The 12,571-nt window shown below is 38.7% G+C and overlaps 1 protein-coding gene across 2 annotated transcripts in view; it reads right to left on the bottom strand.

Annotated features, from left to right (window-relative positions):
* The window catches only part of LOC102307775 (voltage-dependent calcium channel gamma-7 subunit), a 42,759-nt gene extending 30,444 nt beyond the window's left edge, over positions 1-12,315 (bottom strand). The window contains exon 1 of one of the 2 annotated variants that reach the window (XM_005933744.2): positions 11,939-12,315. The gene's annotated coding sequence lies outside the window, so the exon portion shown is untranslated. Of the gene's footprint in view, positions 1-11,173; positions 11,438-11,938 lie in introns of those variants that run through there. The other variant, XM_005933745.3, reaches the window with a different exon arrangement.
* Between the last annotated feature and the right edge of the window lie 256 nt (positions 12,316-12,571).

Genomic DNA, 12,571 nt, shown 5'->3' with positions numbered 1-12,571 from the left:
CTGTTAGTAAGCTACAATTAACTTTTGTAGTGAGTCGGGTTATTTTGTATTTGTTAAGTACTACAATCCCTACTGAGAAGAAGAGTAGCAACTTACAGACTATCTAAAATATAGACAAATATTGACACTTTTGGACATTTTCACCTTGCTCTTCTGAAACCAGATTTGGCAGTGTGACAAGCAGGATCAGGGGCTCAATGCAGGTGACAGGTCTCAAAGACAAAAACACAACCTTTTTGTTGGTAGTCCAAAAGCAAACAAAAACTGAAACATTTGCAGAGCAGGAACTTGATTCAAAGTAAAAACAGTGGGAATACAGACCAAAGAAAGACACTACCATCTGGACATGCCAAAGAACAGAGGGAAACACAGACGATAAATACACATGAAATAATTAAAGGTGAAAGGAAATAGGTGGGACGCATGGTTGGAAACTATAGAGGAAAGGGAAGTAAACACAACACAAGCCGAGGAAAATAACAGTTACCACAAAAAACAAAACAAAACAGGAAGACAGACCTGAATGGGGAACAAGGGTTAATTTGACATAGGGGAGAACACAAGGACTAGACAGGGGAATGTGGAAAAACAAAGAGCACATGCTGATGACACTAGGACACTGGGGAACACAAGAGGGAACTAACAGGAAACAACCTTTAAGTCAAATATAACAAAACAACAAGAAAAGAAACTCAGAATATACTAAATCCATAAAGAGTCACAAAACAGAAAGTAAACAAGCTGAAACCCAAAGTGAAGTTATAAAACTCAGATTCCTGAGTCACGACCGAGGGAACAGCAGATGCAGTGAGCAGTGAGTAGATCTCACTGAGATACTGAGAGTAATAATAATAATAATAATAAACTTTATTTATAAAGCACACTTAAAAACCAAGGGTATGCCAAGGTGCTTAACAAGTAAGATAGAGTATAGGAGGAGGATAATAGAAATAGGACCAAAGCAAGTACTAAATATGCAAGCAGATAACTGTCACTAATTCATAGGAAAGCAACAGGTACAGAGCAAACAAGAATTTAAATGAGCATAAAAGTGCATGATATAAAATCATAAAAGAAATATTAACTAGAGGGAAAGGCAAGATTGAATAAGTGGGTTTTTAATCGTGATTTGAACAGTGCAATGGAATCACATTCAATCAGAGACACTGCGAGCTAATACAACAGCTAATACAACAACAACTCGTCAATCACAAAGCGGTCTGAAGAAAGCTGTGCTTTATTGTCCTGTTTGAGTCTTAAAAAAATGTTATTTTAAAAACAATTGAATCTCACGATTGAGGCCATAGCGTGTTTACTGAGGTGCTAAAGTGAGACAACTTTTCTTTGTCCTTAGTTTTACATAAGAGTCTGGCTTATTGCATTTATAGAAGTTGTTCCATGATGGTGATTAAAAAAAATAATAACACAAATCTGGTTTAAGACACTTCCTCAATGCTTTCACTTTTAGAGCTTGAATGTGCATCCATCTTTTATGTAAAGTATGTGTGGCAGCCTCCTGTGTCAGCATCCACTGTGCAGTTAAAGTGGTCGCATCCACACTAATGCAAAATTTAAACCCTAAAATGTAAACAGATGAACTTTAAATAAGGTTTATTACTGGTACAGCTGCTGTTAATGAAAGGCAGTACCAGAGTATAACACTTCTAACAGGGTACTGACTTCTTTTACAGTCAGCCTCTAGTGGCCAATTATGGAATTGCAGTTTTTGGGACATATTTTTTCAGTCTCCCGAGACTACCATTTGTAAACTTGAGTTAAAGAAAAATCTTATTTTCAACAAAAAGTATTTTAAACCATTGTTTGAACTTTATATGGAATTCATATTTTAGTATATTGCTCCTTGGACTGAGTTGACATTTTTTTTCATCTTCATATATTCTGTTGTTCATATTTGTAATGGAATTGAGCATCTTTAGAAAGCATTGCCTTGTGGGATTAATAAAATGGTTTGATTCTGATTCTGGTCATGAGCTAGCTTTAAAACACTAGAGAGGCAGAAGCTTGAAGAAATGTGGGTTTGGAGGACAAGATCTGCTGGGTCAGTGCATAAATGTTTCTGAGAGTTTTACTCTCTCTCTCTCACACACACACACACACACACACACACACACACACACACACACACACACACACACACACACTACTACCAGCCCTGTGTTTGCTGAGATAGCAGACAACAAATGGGCTGGGATGAGGTTCTCTTTGTAGTTTAAGCCTTGAGAATACAACCACAATTCCCAGGTTGCACCATGCTGCTAACTATGTGTGTGCAGGGACAATCCAGGAGCAGAGGCGATGTAATGAATTACAGATGAATAGAGAAGAGGTGCTAAGAAACAAACAGCCTGAAGTAATGATGTGGAAAGGAAGCACTGAAGGGAAAGTGGGAAGAGAAAAGTGGGTGGAAAAAAGGGGAAATGATTATAAGGGAACATAATAAGGGTTGGAGAGGGTGGAGGATAAAAGGTGAAGGGGAAGAAAGGACAGATGGGACATAGATGGTTAAGAAGGGAATGAGAAGAAAATAGGAGGTGAGGTAAAGAAAGGCAGCAATTAAAAGGAGTGTAATGGGAAGCGACTTTCTAAAGAGGTGGAAAGTTATAAAGGAAGGAAGGAGAGACAGAAAGAAGAGGAAAAGTTTAATCAAGAGGGAAAATGTTTAATGGGAAAAAAGGAGGAGGATACAGGTAACGTGGATTAATGAAGTGGTTAGAAAAGGACTGAGCACAGTCTAATTTTAATTAATTAATTCTAATTTTAATACCAAAACTAGTCCTGAGTCCACTTTTTCTCTAATTGGAATGCAGAGAATCAAATAAGGACACTTTAAATTCAGCCTATAATCATCATTTTTGAACCATAATTAATAATTTGGGGGTATTGTTTTTGCTCTTTCAGTGATTTCCTGCTGTAGAATCGTGAACATTTAATAGAACATTTTCTGGAGATTCCAGCAGTGGAGCATTTTGAGGAGCTGTCCACTGCTGCCGTGCTGAAAATCTCTACATTACACTCTACGTCTCTGATTTTCCACTCTCTTGACAAATTACACTTCCTCAACTTTTTGTTTATGTTGCTTAGGTGTGTTTTGACAAAAGCACTATCATATGTACTGAACTGAAATGTTTACACTCGTCTTCTCTTAAATGCTGAATCAGTAGTTGTTTCTTCAAACACTACCTTGACCTGACAAGAACTGCAATACTGACCGAACACTGACTTACCCAGAAGAAATGAAGAGGGTATCATGGTGTTCTTAAAACATTTCTTTTCGGCTAAAGTCAATATTTTCCCCCATAAATTATAAAATAGTACTAACTAAGACGCCTCTTCACCATAGTTTCCAGTCCAATCCATTATATAGCCATTTCCTGTAAATCTTTATCCCCAGAAGCCAAAATCTTGTTGTGATTAAGCTCAAGAGTCTATAACAGGGGTCCCTAATCCCTGTCCACAAGGGCCGGTGTCCCTGCAGGTTTTAGATGTGTCCTTGAGCCATCACAGCTGATTTAAATGGATACATTACCTTCTCAATGTGTCTTGAAGTTCTCCAGAGGCCTGGTAATGAACCAATCATTTGATTCAGGTGTGTTGACCCAGGGTGAGATCTAAAACCTGGGATTGGGGACTCCTGTTCTATAACTTAGGTACAGTGAATTATCACAGTCATAAACCTGAAACATTGTTAGCCCATCACCTGTGGTCCTTCAGTACAAAATGTTAAATATGCACATCCCAAAATGTGAAATCATCTTCGTTACCAAGCAAATGTCTCCAATATTCCTTATGACAATTAATATATTAATTTGAACTTATTACTAATTCCAATTTTATTGGAAGCTCAGAAGTATCCCCAATGAAGTCCATCTTAATGAATTAGTGTCCCTTACTAATTAAGGCATTAAAACAGGGTTGTCAGTGTATGAGTGATAATAAGTTCCTCTTAATCAGGAGCTTTGGATATTTGAATTAATTTCTGGAAATAGGCCATTTACTTAATAAGAAGACCATTGTGAAGTACAGTCAAGAGATGGTTTTTATCTACTATAAAACCTCTTTAAGGTGATTATGATGTTGCATTTGTGTTGGTAATTGTGCTTATTACTAAATGAACAAAGTTATGATTGTAGTACTGTGTGACACAATGACAAGCTGGACTGAGCTGAATTTGATGAAAACATTTAATTTTGAAGATAATTAGGGATTAATCTCAACTGTAAAGACACTGGGTTTCACTGAGAAAGGGATTCTTTACAATTTGAAAGCAAATGTTCAGGGAGTTTATTTAACTTTCATTTTCATAGCAGCTTATGCTAAAATGATTTTCGTGGTCAAATCAGGAGAATGGCATTGCAGCTGTTAATAAAAAAAAAGGCAAATAAGGGATTTAAATTTACCAAGATGTAACATATCAGTGAGAAGAAGATCTGGATACAGGCTCATAGGTCATAATTTGTTCCAGCTTTGGCAAACAGCACAATCAAGTGGTAGAACAAAGGTGAAGAAAAAGAACAGAAAATGCTACTTGCTAAAAAAGTCCGCAACATAATTGAAATAATCCATTTTATAGTGAACTTTAATGTTATTGGTGTTATAATGCTGCAGTTTTTGGCTAAGCCACTTTCATGTAGTTTAAACTGTGTCAAAATAATTTAGTTTAGTTTACAGCAATATAGCATTAAAACTGCCATTTAACTGTTTCAAATGTTAGTGACAAAACTCTCGCTGCACATGTATCCATGCCGCAGTTTTCCTGTTTTTCCTGTTGATAGCACCTCATATCTTGTTGCCACTGTCACCATTTGTTCTCATAAAATGCTCACTGTTTCAGTTCACAAGTTTATAAATGCTTCATTCTGGATTTTTTTTACTCTGTTGGAAGTTTTTCACACTGCAAACTGTTTCCCTCCGGCTGTTGGGAAGACCTGACTACCCAAATCTCAATTCAGTGTTAACAAAAAATCATGTAGGGGACAAAAGGAAAAAAGTGGATAAACGATAGAAGATTCCTGAGCTGACTGAGCTCTGGTGCCTGAATACTGATGGAAAACCAAATACAGCAGAAATTACTAAAGTGTAAAACAGGATAGGATTACAAAATAAAATCATAAATGCTGGAAGCAGAAATTTAAACTAGACTTTAAAACCGCATGGAGCAAAGAAAGCTTTAAAACAATCAAGTAGAACATCACATCCTCAGATGAAAGTTATACTGTAATACTATATAAGTAATTAAACAAGTTAATTAAATTAGTGTTTTGTTTTATAATAATCTTTTGGTGACTCACTGTTATGTAGTACTGAATTTGGGCATCACGACTGCTTTTTTTCACCCACATCAAATTTAACGTATCCGTCATTTGCTATGACTTCTAGGAAACTTCTAGTTCAGAAAACCCTGAGAGGACTGAAATATTGGCCCTAAAATCTGGAACTGGCAAATAATTAAACAAGAAACAGATAAAAGACTCTGCAGCAGCGATAGGTCAGTGTGGAGCAAGGCAAAGCAACTGCTGAGCACCACGAAACGTCCACGTGTCCCATGGTGCCGGGCAGGGCTCCGCAGATGGCGTTCCCAGGTTAGTTAGCTAATGCTGGGGGTGGGGTGGAGGGTTGTTTTCTGTTGAGAAGGCAATATGTCTCTCTGTCAGCACTGAGAGCCTCATGCCAACTGACAGGGGAAGAGACAGATATTTAAAGATAGAAAGAATGAAAGACCACATAAAGAGGAAGAGAGGGAAAAGAGGGAAGAAGAGGAAGAAGAAAATATAAGGGCTAGAAGGTCAGATGCATCTACTGCATGAAAGAACTCCAGATTTAGTTATAAATGGAATAAAGAAGCAAAGGAAGGGGTTGGACTGTGTGCTATGACACAGAAGAACTGGTCAAAAGGATTATGGAGAAGAAGATCAGGGTGAAAAGGAGGAAATTAATTCTGAAAGCAGTTACATCAGGAAAGAGTGGGAAAAAGAAAGGGAGAAAAAAGGAGAGGGAATGTGGAAGGAGGGTAAAGGAGGAAAACAACGTAGAAAAATAGCATCACAATCCTTTAAGACTTTTCATGGAATTTAGCTGAGAAAGAAAGCGGTACTTGTAAAAAGAAAGCTTTGGGAAACAAATGTCATCCTATAGGTCGTAGAATGACTTCTGGACTGATAAAGATAATTAGCTTATGCAGCAGGTAAACACACACACAGTAGAAGGAGCCTATGAGAGACTGCCTGCTACTGTGCTAAAGACAGGTAGGGAAAAGCAGACATGCAGTGAAATAATAAAAGAGGAGGAAGAAGAAAAATGAATGAGAGCTTAGAGGGAAAGACCTTGGCCCAAAAACTGAGGAAAGTCCACACACACACACATGCACACGGACGCATACACAAATACTATGTCACACACATGCATGCACCAGGGCTGGCAGGCAGGCAGTGTTAAGTGTGACACATCCTGCAGTGCATGTCTGTGCATAGCAGCATTCACAAAACCCTGAAAAGAATCTCTCCATGTCCAGTCACACACAGTTTCATTCACCTTCAGTGTGAATTTCGTATAATTTGGGTTTGAGCTCACACTGAGCTGTGACTGGCCTGAAGACGAACTGACCTTGTATGATTCAAACACTGAAAATGCAACACTGCTGATGAGTGCAAAGCTAGCAATTTATAGCTAGTCTTGGTTTAGTCAGATTTAAAACACTGGAAAGCCCTTCATCTCATGCATTTAGAACTATAGAATTATAGGCGATTGGGACTGCTATTGCCAATCCCATAAGCTCACCCACTCAGAATGCTTGGCTATAAGTATAATAGGATATGGAGGGTGTGACCTTTTCTACCAAGCATTCTTGTGTACTTCTTGTTTCCTACAATATTATGTATTAATAATATTATGGAAGTGATCCCTTATGGACATTTGCAGGATTACCAGAGAATAGAGGACACGATCCTGAAGCAGTTAGAGAGAAATCAAAAAGACACCCTGAAGGAGGCAACTGAGTATTATACAGGTCCATATTACTTTCCCTGAGCCATTGTTTTGCTAGTGGCCTTTTTGATGGGATGGGGCTTTTATTTTGGCTTGCTTCCCTCAGATTAGAGATGCCACATCGAATCATTATATAAGTAAATCTTGTATCTCAGTACAATACTGTGCTGCAGCTTAAGGGCCTGGTGGTTTAATATTTAAGTGCTCAGCTGGAACAGAAACACGGCACTGTGTGAGTTGATATCCGTCATCTACACGTGCGCTGAAACTGGGTTAGTTTGAAAGAAGTGTCCATATTTGTCACTGATGGTAGTGCTAATGTTAGCAGCACAGCTATCACAAGCACAACTGTGTTAATTCGTATAATGTCATGGTAATGCTAGCCTTCTTCCTTTTATATATATACACGTGCTAAATAAAGGGTTTGGAAACACTTTTGCTTTTTGTCCCACCTCTGGTATATCTTTAACCTAATTTCAGCCATTCCTTCAAACTAACAGCAAAATGGGCGATCTACTTCCGCTGCATGTTTCCGTTTTCTTATCGCATGTTCACACTGGAAATGTTTTTCACAGTCTTTACAAACTGACATGCTGACTCTTGTTTAAGTTTAAATTTGTAGTTAAGAAACAACAGACAAATGATTGAAAATGGTAAGAGGTGGGTTCTCCAATGTCTGACACCAAACCAACCACCTCACACCACCTTCCTAAAACGTAGCATAATTTCTTTTTTTTCATTCTTAATTCATTAATTTCTTCTTCATCCATTAGTAACTATCAGCGCAGCTTAGTTGCAAAAAGACAAATTTTCTTAAATTTGCAGACAGAGCAGTGCCTTCAAGGATCAACTCAGTTTCAGATCAGTTTGCTGTTACTGTACGATTCCAAGAGTTCAATGACTCACTCTTGGTGCTGGATACTGCAAAATATCGCCTCAGAAAATCATCAATTATGAGGCAGCTTTCTATCTGTCCTGTTTTAGTTGTTTTAGCGCTTCTATAGTCATCTTAAAGAATTCAGAAGTATATTCTCATGTCATATGATGTTGGTTTTACTGTGTAGCTTTCAATCCTATTTTAAGCCCTGTGTTACAATATTTTTTTAACCAAGTTTTGTTATTGTCGATCTTGAAAGAACATTTAACAATGTCATATTAATAAGATAAAAGTGTTATGTCATTATTAACATTATAACCAGTTAATACCCAACTACAGTCACTGTCTACTCCTTAGATTAAAATGGACTTTTCATTTAAGTAGCAACAGTAACCACACTGGTTTGCAATTACATCATTCTAATTTAATTTTACTAACGTTGCAGGTGCAATTTAAACTTCATCTTGTAGTTTAAGTTGTGGGCTTTTCAATGACAGCAGTGCTGTGTGAAGCACTTTACAGTACCTTGAGTAAACCCAGTGGAAGATGAAGCACTGACCCTGCCATTGTCAGTGACTCATACCATCAATCAGCTGTTTAAACAACTGAAGTTAGAGTATGATTCATTTCGCCTCACCTCAGAGAACAGCACGCCTACTGAAGATAATGATACCTCATGTCTCATACAACCACAGGTCTATAAACATGTGCAGAGAAGTTAACAGTTGTCTGTTATACCTGACCACCTTGTCTGCTGTACAGGACCAGGTTTGGTTTGAATCGGGAGAACTGGCAGCTGTGTTTCTCCTTGCTAGCTTGCTCGGTGGTTTGTTACAGTAATCTAGGAACCATTTGATATTTGATTCTTGGGGAATGACACCAACTACTTTTAGATGATGTGAACATTTTAAACATATTTTATGGCCTTTGATCTCCATTTATGTTATCAACTTAATTGTTGTTTTAAATGTGTTTTCCAGATACCACCTGCTACCTGAATGTAGTGAACAGAACAAAATAATGCTAACCATTAGGGCTAACCTTGTTTTGTGTATACTTTATAACAATGTGACAGTGAGGCGCGCACAGAAAGCATCATTATTATGCAGCACTGTTGATGTTTTTGTGTTTCTGTTTCAGATTTTTGTTGAATGCATACTTTAAAAAAAATAAACATTTTTTTTACCCCTTAACATTTTTAGATAAACTTTTCCCTCACATGGGCCAACATCTTTTTAATTGTTTCTTTCTAGTGATAGTCCCAGTTCTTTAAAAGGCTTTGTATATGAGAAGGTGTTCTTCTGCAAGGTTAAAAATTGCTGTGTTTAGACTGAAGTGGGAAGTTGCACCTAAATTCGAACTTCTCACTTGGAAAATCAGCAAAGCCCCACCAATCCCGACTTTGTCATCCACGATGGCAGCAGTGGACGCAAATGGTAGTAAAACTGTAACATTTGTGATCTGTACTACTGTGTTTGTGTGCTTGTGATTCACTGCACACAGACCACTGACCATGCTCTATCTGTGAATGTGCATCAGTGGTGTTTTAAACTGTGGAAACAATAACAAAAAGACAGGTATTGTGTTGTATTGTTAGTGTTGTATGAATGGTTCTATCTGCTAGGGAGCATAACAAAACTTGTGTTTCCTTGCTTTTCTGGCTAATACTACTGCAGTACAGTGAACATGGGAATGACGTCATTCCCAGTTCTGACTTCTGAAGTAAAAGACACACAGCATAAAGATGACATTTATCCAACTGCACCATCTTCTTGGACAGAATAGTACAGGATGAAAGTACAGCCTGGCCCGTGTTTAACTTCAGATGATATTTCTTGAACACAGTATTAATGTTTTGGACATGTAAAGCCATAGCAGCTGTTTCACTGCATTCTGGTGGGTTTAATTCATTTTGGAAAGTTTCACAATAAACTTTTTTAAGCACAGAAATTTACAATAAGTGTCTTTCTTCAGATGAGGAAAACATTCTTCTAGGCTATATGTCAGAAGGGAATTTCATTACATCCAAGGAATAAAGTCTTTCTTCATACCACAATGTTCCTGGAACTTCAATCTCTTATATGGAGTAGGAAATGTACTTTGGAAGTTGTGCCAGAAATTTTCTTCGTCCAAAGTATACATGAGGTACAGAAGGGTGGGGGTGGTTGTGACCGTACTCCATAATTGGTCAGATACTGAACTGGTGAAACAAATTTGTGATAGCCTCCTAAACTAGTACAATGTTGCTAACTTAGAAACTGTTTTATTTCTCTCTGTGGCACCTGCAGGAACATGCTAACTCAGAGAAGGCTGGTATTTATGTCAGGCAGCTTTAGAATGAATTTTCTTATCTTTCTATCTAAAAGTGTGTTCACCTATTTTCAGATATTTTATTCTTAACTACATCGTATTTTATTCTCAGTGTTGCACTTGAGCCCTACATAGATCCATTTTAATATTATACAACAACTGAATTCATAATTTATCCATGGAACTTGAAAGTTTGTCATTTAGTTTTTTTTATTAGCTTTTTGTTTTTTGAAAAGGACTTTCTATCACTGTTGTGATAAGTCTTACACGGATTATTTTTTTATTATACTAACATGAAGTGAGTTCTTGGGGCTGGATGGACATGCTGAGACAAACTTGGTTCCATTTGAGCCTCCTGTTAGAAATTAAAGCCTTTCTGATTTGTGCCTTCTAAGGGAGAAACCACAAATTCTGGCTGCGCTTTCCCTCAGCCTGCAGAGAAAATATATCTCTCACACGGAAATATTAATTTTCTGGAATTCTGAGTGATGCAGATTTCAGGTTGTAGAGTTCACGTTGTCACCTCAGTTTTAATTAAAATCGACCACTTCTCTTACGGCTTATCAACCAAAATTACACCCAATTTAATGCCAATTTGAGTTTCCATTAGAACCACCCACATTGCTAACTCTATCTATCACTGGGACCTAATGAGTAACTGAAAACACTAAAAAATCACCATCCTAAATGTTTCGTGCCATGAGCGCTTGCAAATTGTAGCCATGGAATTTTCCATCGCTACTTCGCATCCTACACACCGCAAGAGCTAATACAAACTCTTTGCCAAACCATCAAGAAGATGAATAATTCATGTTGTAGAGATTAACATGAACTTATTTCTACAAATTTGCCTTTTTACGTTTGTAAAATATTCTGATACCGTGTCAAATTAAAACTCATCATTAAAACGGACATATTTGCAAAGAAGCTTAACCGTAAAAGACAAAATGCAAACTTCAAATAACATTTTCTCTACATTTTTACCTTTTTCCTTCACAACGGCACGAGCACGCACGTTATCCACAGGTAAGTCAGGAGAGAGAGCGAGACCCAATAAGAAGTGCTGCAGTCTGCTGGAACAGTATCACAGGATGGGTTCCCCAAGAAGCAGCCAAGAGTTCTTTAGAGCACATACACATAAACACACAAATGTGTGCACACATCCCCTCCCTCTCTGACACACGCACACATACAGTCACACGATCGCATCTACCTCACACACTTTGCTTCCCCGCCTCCCCTTTTTTCTCTCCTCCACGCGCCGAAGCCAAGCGGCTTTACTGTGCTGTTCACCAGACTGTATTCAGACTGTACAATTTTACAGCGCGCTCCTTCCAAGTGCACCACGGTAATCACGGTACAGTAACATTCCTGCACTAACTGGCGAGAAATCAGCCGTGCAAACACGCTCATCAGCAGCTGTCAACAGAACACATCTTCCCTCCTCAACCTGAGGTGAGCACAAAGATTACTCTCTTATACAACATCCTTGGCTTTTTTTAGCGGAATAAAAATGTTTCACCAAGACAGTCATGGGCATGAGCATGATCTGTCATCCATGTAGCCGAAACTAAAGTCCTGACGAGCGCATCCAAAGACACGGGGGTCGCTGAGGCGAGCCCAAAAAGTGTGAGCGGCTTTAAAACAGATGCGAAAATGAGGTGGTTTGAGTGGCGTGAAAGAAATGAGAGATACATGAATAAAATGAAGGCGCGGTTTGAAAAGACAGCAGAAGCTGAAGCTACTCACCCTGCAGAGATGAGAGCTGGTCGGACGGTGCAGCCGAGATCTGTGCGCACTGGGAAGCCTGGGTACCAAACTGGCAGGTTCCCCCTTATCTCGGTCTCTCTCTTCACTGCTCTCGGTACGCACACGCTCTGCCTCTCTATCCCGTGTTTCCCCGAATCTCCCCTCTTCTCCTCTCTGTGCTGCCCCCTCTCTCACTCCTCCCCCTTCTTCTCCGTCTTTACTTCACTCTGCTCTTCAGCACTGCGGAGAATCGCTTGAATTGGCTTCACTGTAGTTCGGGTATAGGGAGGTGGGACTGGTGTGTGTGTGTGAAGGGTGTTGGTGTTGGTGGGGTTACAGTGATGTAGGCTGGAGGGAGAATGAGGCTCACGCGAACACGCACAAAAGGCAGCATGGCCCAGGAGCGCGCGGACTGGGATTGAGGACACATTATGTACACTGAAAACAGAAATTCAAACATACACCAACAATTAGTGGCCATGAACAAAACAGCCAAACATACTGTGGGCCTGCATTAATCTTGTCTGCATAATAACAAATGAAAATGAGTGATTAATGGCACATGGAACCTACATGGTTCTCTTCAGGAATAGTTTTAGTTTAGTAAAAATCAAAAAGGTCATTATCTTGGAA

Source organism: Haplochromis burtoni, unplaced genomic scaffold (genome assembly GCF_018398535.1).
Source record: "Haplochromis burtoni strain Fernald_Lab_line unplaced genomic scaffold, NCSU_Asbu1 Contig_168, whole genome shotgun sequence".
Lineage (NCBI taxonomy): Eukaryota > Metazoa > Chordata > Actinopteri > Cichliformes > Cichlidae > Haplochromis > Haplochromis burtoni.
Note: the sequence above shows the minus strand (reverse complement) of the source record. Positions and strands in the feature narration are given on the sequence as shown.